This window comes from Populus alba, chromosome 8 (genome assembly GCF_005239225.2).
Source record: "Populus alba chromosome 8, ASM523922v2, whole genome shotgun sequence".
NCBI lineage: Eukaryota > Viridiplantae > Streptophyta > Magnoliopsida > Malpighiales > Salicaceae > Populus > Populus alba.
The window spans coordinates 2076212-2093857 of NC_133291.1; the positions used below are offsets into that span (position 1 = coordinate 2076212).

The window sequence follows — 17646 nt, forward strand, 5'->3', positions numbered from 1 at the left end:
TGTGTAGGGCGTAGTTTCAGATTAGTTAGGCTTTTTTGGCCGGGCAAATTGCTTTCACCACAACACTTCTCTCTCTCTCTCTCTCTCTCTCTCTCTCTCTCTCTCTCTCCTTCCAATCAAATCATTGAAAGCCTATGTACATATCGATAGACCACAGGTCTAATGTTGAATTTTATAAATTTCACATCAACACCAGAGAGATCCGTTTATATCTAGAATCATCAGAATATTTTTCAACAATTTTAATACCCTCGTGCCAGAAAACTAGAGTTGTCCAAATGTCAATTTGTTATTGGAAGGATGTTTTCTGGGATAGGATTGGAAGGATATTTTCGCTGACATGGCCATTGGCATCTCAAATTAATTACCTTGAGGGATCACAAGATTTGTAAAGGAATTAAAGTCCAAATCATAATCACGAGTTAAATGGTAAGCATACGAAGATAATTAAGGCGATCGACAGTGTATTGTTTTCAGAAGTACAATGGTGGTAATCATGACTGAGAGAGATAATGAGAGAATCATACATATATATAATGAATTTTGATTATGAGAATCATAATTATAATAATTATAAGCATCAGTGGTGTCGTTGACGGCGGGGCATGGGGATAATGATAAAAAGGTTATGTGTGGTTGATCCATTGTTCAAATGCTAATCTTATCCCTTTCTAGCCTTGACTAGCTTAGATTCCAGACGGCTCAACACCGATTTTGGATGAGAGAGGGAGTGAAAAAAAAACTGTAAAAAAAAGTGGGAAAAACACTGTTATGATCCACAGTATATATTATGTGAGTGGATATACAGTGTTTTTCCCAAATAGTTAATTTTTTTGGTGTAATATATGTGAACAAAGCCATTCACAGGGGAAAATAGTGCAGATTCAAAGGACACATTTTTTAATTGATCCAGGTTACTAGTGTTTTTTTTTTTTTTTCAAAGTTAAGTTAGTATAATACTATAGTGCTTATAAACACCATCTTAAGAGTAATTTGGTCCATTACTTAATATTGATAATAATTAAAAAAATATATTTTTTTCCTCAATTTCATCTATCAATATTGAATTAGTCAAGAAATAAACTTTGTAAATAATTTTTGTATGCTTTGTTTAGAGTTATCACAATCTTAAACAAACATCTATGTTAGTATTGATGCTGGAAATTGCAAACATCTAGTTTTTACCATGTAATTAAATAAAAATTATTTTTATTTTTTTTTAATTAAAATCCAGCTAAGTTCATGAACCAAGTCGCATGTGGCCATGATTATCCAATATATCATCGTCTAAATACTTTAAAATAAGATTCTTCTTAATTTTTTTATCCATGCTTAATTATCCAGTCATCTAGTTTTCTTTAATTTGAATCCATTAAATCAACTAATTCACAATGTGTTAACTCTTATATGATTTAATTGGATACCCATCCTAGACAAAAAGCAAAGTTAAAAGATTTCAATATTTACCTCCTTACTCGGGTATAATTAATAACATTGTTAAAAAAATCCTGATATTCTTGGTCCCGTCCGTTGCATATCAGAAACCAATGTGTTTCTATGCTAATTTTAATACAAGCAAAGGCTAGATTCCATCTACTGATGTTAAATCTATATTTTATATAATTGAATGTAGTAGACCAATAATCTAAATGCTTGTAGATTAAAAAGAGAAAAGAAAAAAGAAGAAGAAGCAATGTGGTCCCGAAAGGTCGACCAACCATTCGCATTCCACGTAGCTATATGTATTTCACACACAAAGACTAAGGTAAATGTCATGTAAGATTGATTTGATTATCGTATGATTGACTATATATATAATAAGAATTTTTCACAGCAAACTTTAGTTTTAATTAATCTCCCCTCGAGTATTGGTAATTAATGGCTTTTCAAAAAGTTAAGAGTCGATTTTAACACTTGTATCCATAGCATAAGCCCAGGATAAAATATCATCCAAGTGCTAAATTATTTGATGCTCTGCTTTATTGACACTAGCTGAAGCTTGCTGTAATCGAAGATCAAGTACCATTATTTTTTCTTAGCTTCGTGTGTTGATTTGACTCATATTTCTGTTCTTCATTAAAAATATCAAGAACAATGTCTGAAATTGATGAGAAGATATTTTTGTAATGATCTTACCGTTAAACTGTTGAATATAAGATCAAACGAATGGACGAGAGGTGATCAATTATTAGATCCGTTCTTAAGGCTTCGAGTTTAAATTCTAAGAAGGTGGAGATGAGTTTTATAAATGAAAAAAAAAAAAAAAAAAAATCTTCAGTCGTGGAATTTCAGTATCTAAATCATGTGACGGGAAATTAAAACCCTAATGTCAATTAAGATACCAATATCACATGTATTACTTAATTTCTCTTTTATGTTTTTTCTTTTTCCTGCGCCTTTAGATTTGAGCCAGGCTCATATATATATATATATATATATGTGTGTGTGTGTGTGTGTGTGTGTGTGAATATTGTGATCAATGAGAATGCAAAGAAACTCTCGATGCTTAGAATTTTGTTGGAGATTCCTTGACTCTAGCTCATCTTATGCTTGACTTGTACACAGACATGGCTCCTATAGGCCAGCTTGGCTCCTGACTTCATCGATGTAAATTCTTGTATGACCTAACTTTTTGATTTTAACATATGATTGATCTATTAACCATTTGAATTTAAATTTTAAAATCACGAATACCCTAGATTAATAATGTAAAGAGATGCGTATTTAATACTATTTAAATAAAGAACTTAGCCTCAACAGTACAAACATTTCGACAATATCCTTGATTATCTAATAAAGAACGAATATAATTCCATTTATGGAATGTTTTATTTAATTTCCAAACGGTAAAATTCCACCTTTTAAGTACTCCATATATATATATGTAGTCATAATTTATATACAATTTCTTTTTTTTTTCACCCACAATAATGTCCAATAATCTTATGTGAATTCTACATTGATGTTTTTTGGGTGGTGTTATTCTCATTGGATGAATTGTCAATCCCTTTCCATATTTATTACACGTTTTATTCATAGACTCTATTGCCCCTTTTATTTTAATGTAATTATAAAATATCTTATTTTAACATAATCAAAATCTATTGAAATATTCTATTCTAATTCTTAAATTTCAAAATTAATTCAAATAAAAAATAGAAGTATATATAAATTGAAGCGCATAGAATTTTATATATATATATATATATATATATATTATTTTTGGAATAAATAGACGGAACGCTAGCTCTCATTAATGTCATTATTTTTAAAAATCAAATTATGATCACTTGTGAAAAATATAATCAAGGATATTTTGGTGTATCCATGCAAGTGATAGAAATTAATAGATTATGGAGTAGGGATACTACAACCCTATCTACTTTACTAGAGAAATATCATACGTGTTTTTCTACCAAGAAAAAAGAAAAATCTATTTCAACTTTTATTTTTTTAATTTACAATTAATTATCAAAAAAAGAAACAAACCCTAGAAAATAAAGGAAAAAGATACAGAACTTCCATACACCCTCGAGTCACGGAAGAACTCGTTTAAGAATCAAACCATCGTGTGTATATAAGAACCTCAAAACCCCTTCTCCTCACCTACTCCAACTCCTCTCTCTCCCTCTCTTCCCCCCTCCCTTCTTTCCTTCGTCTTTTCCCAGTATTAAGGGCTAGATCTCGGCCTCTCTATTCCCTTTTCTTCTTACTTCTGTCACTTTGATTTATGATCACTGCTTCAAGTTCATTTGGAGTTATATTCTTTTATTTTTTGTCAGCTCTGTTTCTCTAAATATGGCTGTTGTTAATTTCGAAGATTTTTTTATTTATTTGTTTTCGATTTCCAATTTCTTTTCTTTACGGATTCTTTTTTGATGGTTGCCAGTTTGTTTTAATTTTTTTCTAAGGGAAAAGATATCTTTTTTTTTCTAAGGGAATAGATATCTTCCTTTTCTTGTTTCCTAATTTCCTCTTCTTCTTTTTTTTTCTACTTGTAACTATATCTATATAACCCACAAAACAAATCTAGAAACCCCAAAACCATGAATTACAACAAAAAAAAAAGAAGAGGCAGAGATGTTTGTTTTGAGTGATTTTGTTTTCTTCATAAATTTCTGGGTTTTACTGTTCTTCAGAGGTATATACAGGGTTCTTTTGTTTTGGGATCCTTGTAAACCATTTGTTAGTAGCCACTTATAATACTTAAAAAAGTAGATACATAGATCTCTCTCAGTCTGAGCTCTGTTGCTCTCGTGCTCTCTCCTTGCTCCGACTTTTGTCTCTACCTTTTACTGAATTCATGTAACAAGTCTTTTCAACAATCGAATATGCATGGACATGGATCGACAACATTCAACAGTCATTGTTTGCAGGTGCAGCATCATCAAGATTCACATTCAAATAGATGTACCGAAGCTATACAGCTGTGTAGCTAGCTAGCAATGTATATTCATTGTAGGTGAGAATCTTGATGATGCTGCATCAGCCATAAATGGCTATATATACATATATCCCTGAAGTAGTTGGATCTACGTTTTTCCGCTTCTAAACAAGGTAAAAGCCGGCCCCGATCCTTTTTTTTTTTTTTACTATTTTTGTTTTACTTTTAGTTCGTACAAGCCTTAAGTAAACAGTCCTACTGTGTGCTATGATTGATCCAAATATAGGATTCTATTTGGAATTTGGAATCTGGATTTCCTTTTTATTGTTGACACACATGTGAAAGACGTACATGAATTAATAGCATATACATATAATAGAAAGTACTGAAATTAGTCCCTTTTGTTGTCGTAATATTGGTTGTGATTATACTGGTTTTAAATACCCCTAGGAGTAGCATATATAAATTAGTCCTTTCATGTCATCTTTGGCTGTGATCATACTAGTATCAAAATACCCTTTAATCTGTGCATGTTTTAATGTATTAGCAAGGTTATTTCGAAAGATGAACTTAGTTCTTGAAGTTCAGGGTTTTGTTAGTTAATTTGAATGGTTTAAGAAATTTAGCCCTTGTTATAAATTTGAACTTGGTATATGCCATAGTTGTGTATGTGTTTGATTATTGAGTTCTTTCAATATTGACACTACGCTAATCAATGATTATCTTAGAGCTTAGAGTTTCCGTATATGCATATCCAAGCTTGATCGTGGAGCAACCTACAAGTAACGGTGGAGAGCTTCTTGACACACTCAATCCTTTTCATATGGCTAGCTCCTTCACAGATACAATCAACAAGATGATCATTCCTCGTTAAGCGTGCTCCCTTGAAACATATGATTAAGCAACCACATTTCATTTGCTGCATTAATAATTAATTCGTTTCTACTTTGGTTCCCTTCATGACTCCAGATTCTATGTAAACTACTATTTCTTGTGGATCAGTCAAAGGAAAAAACAAATGCGACGCATTTCTATGACCTTTCATTTTGCCTGTTTAGTATTTTCATATACATTACTTGCTCCATGAACATGCATGTCCAAGCAGCTTGCAGTACGTATACATATAAATATGCTTTTGTTGTTTCCTCTATTTTTGTCCGAATCTGAACCAATGCATAAATAATATTTTATTTGGGTATCTTGCAGTCATTTCCTATAGATCCCATCCTTCTCATTTTGGAGACCTTCTAAAGGAATCTGTAAGGAACTCTATGTTGAGCTTTAACGTGCAAGAAGAATATGGAAGAGAACACATTATTATTCAATTAATTCACACAGTATCCCTTAAGGACATTTTTACAGTCAGACTTAAGGTGACTGAATGTCCCGCACGCAAAACGGACAATAAAACAATAGAGAGCGTTCGCTAGCTGTAACTCAGCGAGACAAAAGAACATTATAATGATTCTAAGTGACTTGCATTGTTTTTCGACCTTATTCGTGTAGTGAACATGGGCTCATGGTAATTTTTGGAAAGACTACAGAGTTTAATTGTTAAGATATATAGGGTATATATATTCTCACCAATTAATTGGTTTGGGACTACTTAATTCCTACTTGAGTTTGGCCTGTTAATTAGGCAGGAGATATTAAGATTTTTCCATCAAAATCTTGTGATCATCTGTATTATGATATGCAACAAAGAGAATCATCTTGATTCTTGGAGTTGCATAAATGTTTGACATTTTTTCTCAATGGGACTAACATAGGTCATTGGCTCAGGTAATCTAATTTTGTTTTCTGGTGCCAACAGGTGTAATTCCAGTTGGATATGACTTAGACAGAACCAAAAGAGTGCTCCTGTGTATGTGATCTAATACAGGTATTTCTTTAACAGCCATGGATTTGAAGAAGAATCTTAAGCCATGTAAGGTGGGGGCAATTTGAGACAAAAACTGGTGTCAATTGACATGTGAAAGGCGAGGGTAGAGAATCATTGTTTCTTGTTAAGGTCCACTGGTACAAAGAATAGGGGGAAAATCAATAGTATAGTCTACCATGTGATCATAGCAAATCAACTTTACTACGAATGCTTGTTTGCATTTGAACATAATGCAATTTTGGATGTGCATGTCAGTCTTCCACTTTCATCTGTGTGTGTGTGTGTGTGTGTGTGTATCAAGGTTTGAAATGAGTTTTTTTTAACTAAGATCGCTAAGGGATTTTAAAATTGTATCACAAGATCAGATTATAAATCATAAGATCTTACAAGCCCTAAATAATAAGCAATGAAATGGATAATAAATACCTATACTCAAGCAATAATATTAGCACTTGATCATTTCTCTGGCAACTACTGCAACCAATTAATTTACTATTAATCGTAGATATGTAGTTTAATCGTACTTGTGTCCATGAACTGCTACTTTGATCATGCGAAACAAGGCTTGGTCAAACTGAACCAAAGAAAAATTAATGTTCGTTCCAGACAGGAAGCATTCGTAAGTATATCAAGTCATTCTATGACATAAGGTTTCATCAAAATAGAATCAGACAGGAAACATTCTCTAAGTATATACCAAGTCATTCTACGATATATAAGGTTTCATTAAAATAGAATCAGACAGGAAACATTCTCAAGTATATGAAGTCATTCTATGATATAAGGTTTCATCAAAATAGAATCAGACAGGAAACATTCTCTAAGTATATATACCAAGTCATTCTACGATATATAAGGTTTCATTAAAATAGAATCGGACAGGAAACATTCTCAAGTATATGAAGTCATTCTATGATATAAGATAAAAGTAGAATTAGATCAGAGACTTTCACAATACCAAGAAGGTCATATCATCGGATCATACTTCTCATGTTCCTACTCTAAACCATCGGGGCTTATGGAAGTCAAAGTAGTTCGGATAAACCAAGTTTTTATCTATATATCTTTATAAAAAAAATACTAGATCAAGAAAAATTTACAAGTATAAATTTTCTGGAACAAAAGCATGTCCTGGTTAAGGCCCGTGCTAGATGTGGTGCTAGCTATATCCAACCACGATTGGGCGTAGCAATGTGCCGAGCTTCGAACACACCTAAGAAAACAAGTATTCTCCTTAGACACGCCCAAGAAAATAACCAAACCATCCTCCTCAAGGTACGCCAAAAAAATGAGTATTCTTCCTAGACATACAAACAAGAATGACCAGATCATCCTTCTTAGGCATGCCCAAAAAGATAATCAAATTTACTGGGCATGCCCGAGAAAATAATCAGATCATCCTCCCTTGGCATATCTAAAGGAATGAATATCTTCTCTAGGGCACACTGAAGGTGATGATCCTCTTTGAGCATGCTCAAGGGACGAACCCAACCTCCATTTAGTCTCACTAAGAGAAGGACACACCTCCCTTAGATTTAACTTAGGGGAAGAGGTCCACTTCTATGGGTTCAATTATATTTGACGTCTTGCACCTTAATTTCTTTATACTTTTTAGGAGTATAAAAGTTCTCTGAGAATCCACTATATTTCCATCAAATATTAATACAGATATAAGGGATATTTATCTCTAAATGCTATCAAGGTAAAATTACACTTCAGACCCTTCTCTTTAAAAAAAAAACAAGACCTGTGGGTTATAAATATACTATGAGATCTTCAGAAGAAAAAAAAATTCAAAATCCGCATTCTTTAGTGCATATATATATTCAGAGTATCTCTCTCTAGCCTATGATTGTATTTTTTCTCTCTAAAAAGATATTTATTTAAGTATCAGAGAGTTTCCACGTCCACCAAATAGGACTTTTTGCAGGTACTAGCCACAGACTATCTTGGTCTATCCAAATACTAAGTATAAGCTATCAACCATCTTTGTTAAAGAGAATGAATGAGATTGCTAAGATCAATTGATTAACCACTTATGCAACCCAGATGTCCTATGCTTAAATTATTTAGATTTTTTAGGACATTATCAAAGCTCAAATTTCTTCTTAAGTCAAAATTCAAAATTAAATTGTAGAATTGTAAATCAAATAATTAGGATTTTATCGGTTTTACTGATTCAACAACCTATTTCTTATATTTCACTGCGTGTTCCAACCACGCATATGTGGTGTCTTATAAACTTATACAGCGACATTTGATAAGGAAAACTCCCACTGGAAATTATAGTCTAGTTTTGATTTACCGCATTTTCTTCGAGTGAATTAATGCAAGAGCTGCTGTTGTTAAGGAAAAAAAAATTATATTTGGTGATGATAAGAGAGTTGCTTGATAATGTTTTAAAATCAATGTATTCTGCCGCTTCACTGTTTATTGTCCTCCCATTGCTCACCGGCCCGATGAGTGCAGCGCATAGCAGAAACAGAATTGTACCTTTCTGAGGTCTCATTTCATACGATTTAGACTAACATCAAGGAATATCGTCACATTTCCTACCCTTATACCTTTCTTGCTAGCCCTTGCTGTCAATGATCATAACGTGGGTATAAGATCACTAACTTTCTTGAGGCTTGGCTGTGCTAACAAATATGTTTGATCTTCACCTTGGATTGATAAGTTGGGATTCAATGAAAGACTGAAGTATATAAAAAGGAAAAACAATCGTGAATCCACGTATAAAATTGATGACCTAGAGTAAAAACTACGAGCAGTAAAAACAAAAGTTAAAACATTATTAATTATTTGAAATGTTCTGTGGTCGAATTCCACTTTTACATATCGGGTAACCATAAGGTTACATCATAACATTTTCAAAATAGTCAATTAAATCCTGTAGGATCGCAAGGTGGAGCAATAGATCTCTGGGTCCATGCGTGAGGAAAATCAAGGGTCCCCACGGCAGAACATGATGATGGTATTTATTTCATTGTGGGGGTGTGATCCCTACTCAATTACATGTATAATGGCAAATGCAAAATGATATCGGAATTGAATGATCATAACAATCAACTTTGTACGTGTAATTTGAGGCCACAAGAAGGATGACAGTACAACCACGCATAGCTTGTGTAAAGGGCTAAACTTTGATGATTGTGTTAGTTTTGCTACGTAGCCTCAAGATCCAACAGACATGATGGTCTCCTCGTTCTGTACTTTTTATGTTTAAATTTTCTGGGAAAAAAGTTATTTCCATTAATTGACGTTACACCAGATTTTGTTAGGCTAGTGGAAGACAATCTTCAAATGCCAGTTAAAGAGTAGGCTGGTTCAAAAAGGGCGGTGTAGAATTGCATGGATCAAAAAGAAACCCTAGATAGTAAAGATGGTGAAAACCTACCTGTGATCTTCGACAATGAGAAATTATTGAAAATAACTTTTATTGCAATGTACTATTTCTGCCCTCAACGTAACACTTTTAGCCTTTGGTGCACCGTGCACCAAGGTTGGGCCACCATCGAAGAATCGCCTTTTACAATGATTGCAATTTAACCTAATTTGTTGAATGCCTACCTCCATTCTTTGCACCCCTCGAGTTCCATCCGTCCCACATCCGAAATATTTCGAAATATAACTTGGGCTTGATAGAGCACGGCCCGTAGTCAATCAGGCTTAAGAATGTTCTACTCCCTAATTTCGAGACCCAGGAAAACTGTAGCGAGAATCAGCCAAGCCCACTCACTTGATCCATAATATCACTAGAGCCATTACATGGTACTGGGCCTGGTGGTCATATAAGACCAAAATTAGTAATCCCTTGAAGCCACTCTGAATAACCCACCTTAACCTCCTCTCCGGCAACAAAAGTACAAAAACAACTGCACTGGCTTGTGATAATCAGACGGTAAACCTCTGCTTCTGAACGAGAAAGATCCCGAAAATTCTCAATCAAGTGGAAGAGATTCTTTTTTATCCCAGTTTCTAGTGTGTTTTTGTTTATGGGTTTTGTTTATTACCTAACAGTTTTCTTAATTATTGAAGAATGAGTTGGGTTACAGCGCTCGGCTGGGACTTTGAATGCTATGATCTTTACTATTAAGGTTTCTTTATGTCTTTTCACCTTTCACGTTTTTGTTCTAACCGAACCTAGCTATGTCCCTTCTCCTTATGTTCCTGATGCTGAAGGAGCTGCTGTCCCACCACATCAAGAACCACTCAATAATGTAAGTACTATATGAGTAAACATCATAAATTTCATCTCTTTTTATTATTGTACGTGTCTGAATAGTGGTGTGTTTTGTATCCTTTTATTTTATTTTGTATTTTTTTTTATAAAATCGAGGAAAAAGAAGAAAGGTGAAATCTTGAGTGCCATTGTTTGTGTTTTAGATGTGGTTTATAATGTTATATTCTTTGGTTTTGGCTTGGCCGATGAGAAATCAAGGGAAGGATATGTATAAATATTTAGGTGTAAAGTTCAATTATATATGCCTTTTGTGTTAGAATGAGGAAGTAAATTCATACCTGCAGTGGAAAGATTGAAACCTTGCGCTTTCTGGGCTGCGCTATTGTTTGATGATTTATTTGTTAATTGATTTACTGTGAATTATTTAGGTAGATGGTGGTTTTAGTGAATGATTTGTTCTTTTTTTGGCTAAAGTTTAGCTTTTAGGTGGTTTCCATGACAAGGGACGATAAGAAGAATGATGATTTTGGTTTTTCATTTTCTAACTTGATTGCAGGACCATCGTCGTCTAGAAGCTTTTTGCATGCTCAGGTCATGATAATCAGCTGTGCATTCCAAAAGAACTGGGATTTCAGCGGAAGGTTTCCCATGAAGACTTTTTTGTTCTTGCATGTTGGTATTTTTAATCTTGTACGGCAGCCTTTTGATTATGCAGTTCTTTTTTTGGGAGTCGTTTTGCCACATGGTCAGGTGCATTCCCTTGTAAGAGTAAAAACCCAAAAAACATGATCCACAGTTTTGAGATCCTTTTCTGATTTTTAGATATTGTTTGTATGTTTTAAAAATATTTAAAAAAAAATTTTTTTTTTTTATTTTTTTATTTTAAATCATTTTAATATACTATATCAAAAATAATTTTTAATAATAAAAAAATTATTTTAATTTATTTTTAAATAAAAAGTAATTTAAAAAACAATTATAATTACACTTCCAACCACGTGTCTTTACAATTTAAATTCTAGATATGCAAGACAATATCATATGAAGGACAACAACTTGCAAGGTCAAACATGGCCACAGACCACCATAGATTGTGGTCGGAAAGACAGTTTTTGCAATATACACTGCTAGAATGGTTCTGAATAGCATCTAAAACGTCTTAAACTTCTCCATCATCATTCTCATAACTCAGAATTTTGAAAAATGTTTCACAAGATTGCTTAGAAAGTAAATTGAAGCCAGGAATCTTTTGGTTTTTATTCAACCAATGAATCAATTTTAGACAGACATATGGCACTTGAGTAAACCTTGTCTAAATTATTCCTATCAGCTAGTACAGATAATTGCATGTTAGTGGTTCCTGACTCAATGTCCCTTCTCTTAATATCTGTTCTTTCTTGAGTTTTCATACAATATACGGTTTTGAGTTACCGGGGCTTATTAAGAAATCTGACAATCTATGTATTTTAGGCTGTTTCTGGAGCAATGATGTTTTGCTTGAGCATAACAATTGGAACTCTTTTGGCTTGACATATTTATCTCATCACTCGCAATATGATGACTATAGAATTGAGTTTTCAATTGTATAGTCAGATATGCAACCCAATTTATTTTTTGATGATATCTAGAATGGGTCTTTGCCAGCACAATGAAGGAATACTGGCTGCGTGGTTGGCCAGGAAATCTGGACAGAGTTATAGAGATCCATTTAACCTTATTGTTTACAAAAATATCACCCCGGTCTCACTGTATCCTTTTGCTGTTGTTCTTTTCATACTTCTAGTAGCTAAGTAATCTGCTTTTGATCAGGTATTGGGTCCAAACATGCTGAAATGGTTTTCCCCGCAGCAGTGAGCCATCTAAAAGATGGAATGAGCTACGTACGTACCCAACTTCGTATGATAGTTGATATATGTGAAATAATTATAAGTTGCACGTTAAATTAGTGGATCTTTACTTATACCCGCTAGAGTTAAGCCATGATGTTGCTATATATGAAATAATTAGAAGTTGCACGTTAAATTTTCTCGTGTAATATACATACCGAAGTACTTGCAGAGTTGCAGTTCATGTAAACCAAGTAACCTAGTACATGCTTCCATAGTTTCTTGTCATGAAGGCTATTATTTGATATATTGTTGATTAAGGTTTTTCAGCCAGCTCCTATCACTCGGTCAATCAATTAAAAATTTCCAATCCACAACAACCTCAAAAATGTTTTGAGATAGAGCTGGAGCTGGAGATTTGTTCACGTATATTCACATCTGTAGTAGATGGCTGTTGCAAGGAAGAATGAACGGGTCATTCATTTGGTGCACTACGAGACATGGTGAGGGAAATTTAACTAAACATTTACCCGCTGAGTGTTTAATACTTTAGTAGAATGTATAAAATAAAAGGACATTACATTTTGGGCTGAGCATTTTGACACACGATGACGGTGAACTGAATTCTTGGCATGCAGGGCACCCTTAATGACAGACCTATGGCGTTAACAAATTTAGGACAGAATACGTGGGTTTCTTTGGCGTATCGGTCTTTGGTTGATAATATCTGAAGAAATAGAGTCAAAGCAACAGCAGCAAAAGGTTAGTTGGAATCATTTTTAGTGTCGCTAGCTTCGTGCAAACTCTAATGATACTGAGCTTTGTATGTGATGGACATTGTGACTTATCGGGCGTCCATGGTATTTTGACGAGTCAAAGAATCACACACGTTTATAAAAGGGCCTCCATCAATTTGTTCAATATTGAAGGGCTCTCGAACAATAGAAAGTTTTGATCAATCAAAACAACTGTTGACTATTAATTTGTAGATACGTGAAACAATCTTATGATGTTTCTGGTGAATTTCGATTAAAACTTTGAAAGGTATGTTCATGAACTCCACGCTTCCTCTGCTGTTATCTATATTGTCTCTGTAATTTTACTGTATGCTTATTTATTGCCTTTCTTACTTTCTGTCTTTCCTCGTCACCTTCTGCGGGGAAAGCTAAGTAATTGAATCCTCTGGGGAGAAATAGAATGAAGTTAATCAGTCTCTCCTACACCACTAGTCTTACTCTAGCACCTTATTTGTCCATTAGTCTCACTTACTCTCTTCATTCCATGGAGTTGGGCAGCTTGGTAACTCACAACCTTGCAGTTTGGTGAAGGGAAAGAAAATGAAAAAGGAAACTTCACCCACAGGCATTGTCCACGTTTGCAACAACGTGATGTCACACTTGAATTATAGGCTTCTCATGATAGGTATTATGAGAGACAAGCATTGTTTCTAATCCTTTGAGTGGTGCTAGGAATTGGAGGAACTCGATAGTTAGCTTCTATATTCTCAATGATGAAGTTGTCTGTCAAAAACGTGGACGAATAGAACCATTCACACATGGAGAGACTTTGTGGTGGAGATAAAATATCAGTTGACGATGAAGACAGGATTATGAGAGCTTTGAGACGAGTCCAATTTCGCTTGGCCTACCGAGACATACTTGCAAATGGTTTTAAGGTTCAACTATAATCATGCCACTCATACTTACTATTTACGTCCTCTAGTTGAGGACAATTTGTTCTCATTCCATGATTTTCCGACCCCAACTTGAATGCAACAACGAACGTTTTCCGTTAATCTAAATTGAATAGCCTATCTTACTGCATGCAATAATTGAGAGAGAAGATTTGTAAGTTGTGTAGGGAAAAAAACACTTCTATTTTCTTTCCATGAATGAACTCAGTGCATAAATCATACTTAGTGCTTTGACTGTTGCTTTGATGTTTATCTTTGCTACTGTGATTGTAATAATGAATTCAGGGCAATCATTCAAACTGTGTGATTTGGACAGGTGAAACATGGTTTTCTTAGAAAATTGTTCTTGTGATTTACACGTGGAATGCATTATGTACAGATGGCTTGATCTGGACAAGATTAAGAACATAATTTATGAAAGAAGATTCATCACGAATAAAGTTAAAACGTCAAAAGATTCTATACAGGAATATACGTGTTTTGCATGGTTCGCTTGCATTTGCCTCTTCACCTTTCTGCTATATTATTCCTAAAAGAACTGTATGGTATGGGATTGTTGCAGTCACTTAGAATCTCGCTTAGTGTTTTGTGAACTACTGTAGAAAATCTAGTGGGCCTTTTTTCTAATAAAAACTTGAATGACACATGACATGAGTCTTTTTCTCTGGTCTCCCACGCTACGCTCATCCTTTTTTTGGTTAATGGATGCTCTTCTCATGTAGTTGTTTGTGTACAGAACTAGCGTTTTCAAAACAGTTCGTATTCGAGTCCTGGATAGCAGATGACATTAGGTTGCATAAAGAGCATGGCATTAGACATCCTTAGCATGATTTGAATCCAGTGGTTTAAATTCAACGAATATGGTAGAATCACGTGGAGAAAACACGACAGGAATCGCAGGATCCAAGCCGCCGGTGCTAATATAAATCATATCCTGGGATCTCAAACTTGCACAGGCCTACATTACCCTGTGCTTAATTTTTATCAAATAAATGGGGATGGTGAGATTTGAACTCGTGACCACTTGGTTATCAAGGCTCTAATACCATGTCAAAGAACCATCTCAACTCAATAACTTAAGCTGTTAGGTGAAGTTTCAGGATATGATTTATATTATTCTCTAACAGTTTTTTAGTTCATTTCGATGGTCTGGTGACTTTGCAACCTAAGTGTTTTGAAAAGCACTAAAGCTGCAGTACTAAAAAGGTTAGAAATTTAAACCTTTACTGCATATGATGGGTAAGTTTACTCCCTCTCATATATTTATTGACTCCATGCTTGAGGTCCTGTCATGGGGCTCGGGGAAAAGTATTGACCTATCTTACCAGTTACCAACAGTTTTTTAAGCCAAAAACTGTGGGGACAATAAAACTGGTCAAATTTGTCTGTTTCCATGAAATTTCAAAGTTGCTCGCTAAAAATCCAAGAGATTCACAAGTGCTTATCGATTGAAGATTAGTTTTTGATCCAAAAATACCTTGATCATTAAAAAACAAATGTAGAAAAAGGCACGAAATGTTACGCCTTGATGCTCCACATCTTACACAAGTGCTTTGATTCCCATAAAACGTGTTTTTTACATGTTCTACTGTTCTCGGTTGTCTTTCTCTGTGTCTTTATCAATCATCTGGTAGCAATTATTCTAAATTACTCCAAAGACTTGTAAGTCAATTGTAATTCTTTATTCCTTGTTGACAATCTGTCATCCTCCTTCAAGCACAAGCGAAATTAAAAAGCTCCAGCCTTTAATAAATAAGGATCTCATCAAGTCTTAAGATATTTCACTATTGCAAGACCTTGATGATGTGTCGGATCTCCTTTTGCTTTCTGATTTAAATTAATAGATATTTTAGATGTGGTAAAAAACCCAGCCCAATAATATGTTCTGTACGTGCTAATTACATGAGTCCACGATGCCTCTTCTATGCCAGCCATGCATTTTTCTTTCCTTAAAAAAAAATATAGATCACAATATGCCTTGTCTTAATGTGCATCTGTATATTCTCTTACCTGTTTTTCCTATCCTAACAAAGTGAATAAAGCATCAACTCAAGGCTCAATTAATAAGCTTAAGCTCATCCCACAAATATGAATAAAAAACAAAAACACAAGCGAGATGTAAACAAATATTTATATGATCCCTTCACTGGTTCTTTCTGGTATAGCAATGTTTATGCACCACGTCATGTGTATTATGAGCTAGCTAGGAGGTATATCTTTTGTTTGTCTAGTAAGTTTATCTAGACTCGACTTACCCATCTCCTGACTTGGTTCGCGTGTTTGAAAAATATCAATTTAATTTGATTTAATTAAAATTTAATTGATAATTTTTTAGGGTTTTTTTAGTTTTTTTTTAAATAAAATACTATTTTTTTAATAGATACATGTTAACCGGTATAATTCATCAATTTTAAATACTATTTAAGAATGAGTTTTAACATGTTTTTTTATTAAAGTTTTTAAATTATTTTAATGAGCTGATATCAAAAATAAATTTTTTAAAATAAAAAATTATTATTTTAATAAAAAAATACTTTAAAAAATAATAATTATAACATTTATAAATATCCTTTTAGATTTGATTACTTTGGTGAGGCCATAGATGTTGACATAATGCTATGTGACATGGAGGTAAGCACTTAAGCACATGAATTTTATATAAGCGTGATGTGTTGACGTACGATTGATTGACATTGAGACTTGCGAGCACAAATCAGACTAGTTTTTCTACCAACTCATGCAGAAAATAAAAGAGTAGAAAAGGCTCTTTGAAGGAAATTTAACATATGGACCGAAACTTGATGCCAGTTTGATTCCAAAAGCGAAAATGTTATGCTTATGACAACATTAGTTTTGTATATTTTTTATTGCATAGTTTTTACTGTTTCAATTTAAAAAGAAAATTAATTATAATTTTTAAAAAATATATATTTAATTAGAACCGATATCTCCATGAACAAAAAATAAATTACTTTAAAAATTTTATTTGGTTTTTTCTCTTCAATTCAAACCCCATATTTATCATCTTTTAAATTAATATAGCATACAATTTTAACTACATAACTACTTAACAATCTCTCTCTCTCCCTCCCTCCCTCTCTCTGTCTCTCTCTCTCTCTCTATATATATATATATATATATATAGACACACACACACACTGAGAATTTCATGGGATTTAAAAAAAAAAAAAAACGTTGCAAGAAATTAAGAAGGGTCCAGGTTCAATGAATAATTTGAGAGCATGGAGGATAGAATTTATAAATCGAAGGATTAAGAAAGAGGACATTCTAATTTCCATGATGACATTCATAACCTTTCCGTCACAGAGACAGACACGTCATCAAATCATGGGGCCTTTCTAATTCGTCAGCCAACTCCCATTGGAAATCACAGCGAGCCACGTGACATGATGAAACACTGATGAGCTGTGTAGATGGGCTCCGTCTCACATGGACAGGCATCTTATCCACAAAGATGCTGAAAATGCTCTCTGCACGTATGAGGCAAATCATGTGCTAGAATCAATTTGTGATGCTACGTAATGAAGCCGTTTGATGTGACCAGTCCTTGTCCTTCATCTGTAAATTCAATAACTAGGTCGGTTGTTTTCAGAAAAAAATAGTATTTTTTTTAAAAGTGATTTATTTAAAAATAAATTTTTAAAAAATAAATTATTT

General features: G+C 33.7%; 2 long non-coding RNA genes across 7 annotated transcripts; both read left to right on the plus strand.

Moving 5' to 3' along the window:
- The first annotated feature begins 3623 nt into the window (after positions 1-3623).
- Positions 3624-6520, plus strand: LOC118052352 (uncharacterized). 2 transcript variants are annotated; one of them, XR_012170510.1, is made up of 2 exons: positions 3624-4557; positions 5113-6520. It is a non-coding gene; the product is annotated as an uncharacterized lncRNA (long non-coding RNA). The 2 variants fall into 2 exon arrangements; XR_004688166.2 differs by having other exon boundaries at positions 6198-6520.
- A 3383-nt stretch (positions 6521-9903) lies between these two features.
- Positions 9904-13332, plus strand: LOC118052351 (uncharacterized). Of its 5 annotated transcripts, XR_012170522.1 has the most exons (5): positions 9927-10486; positions 11006-11121; positions 12259-12329; positions 12606-12778; positions 12914-13332. It is a non-coding gene; the product is annotated as an uncharacterized lncRNA (long non-coding RNA). The 5 variants fall into 5 exon arrangements; XR_012170521.1 differs by having other exon boundaries at positions 9904-10486; positions 11006-12329; positions 12597-12778; XR_012170520.1 differs by having other exon boundaries at positions 9906-10486; positions 11006-12329.
- Positions 13333-17646: the final 4314 nt, after the last annotated feature.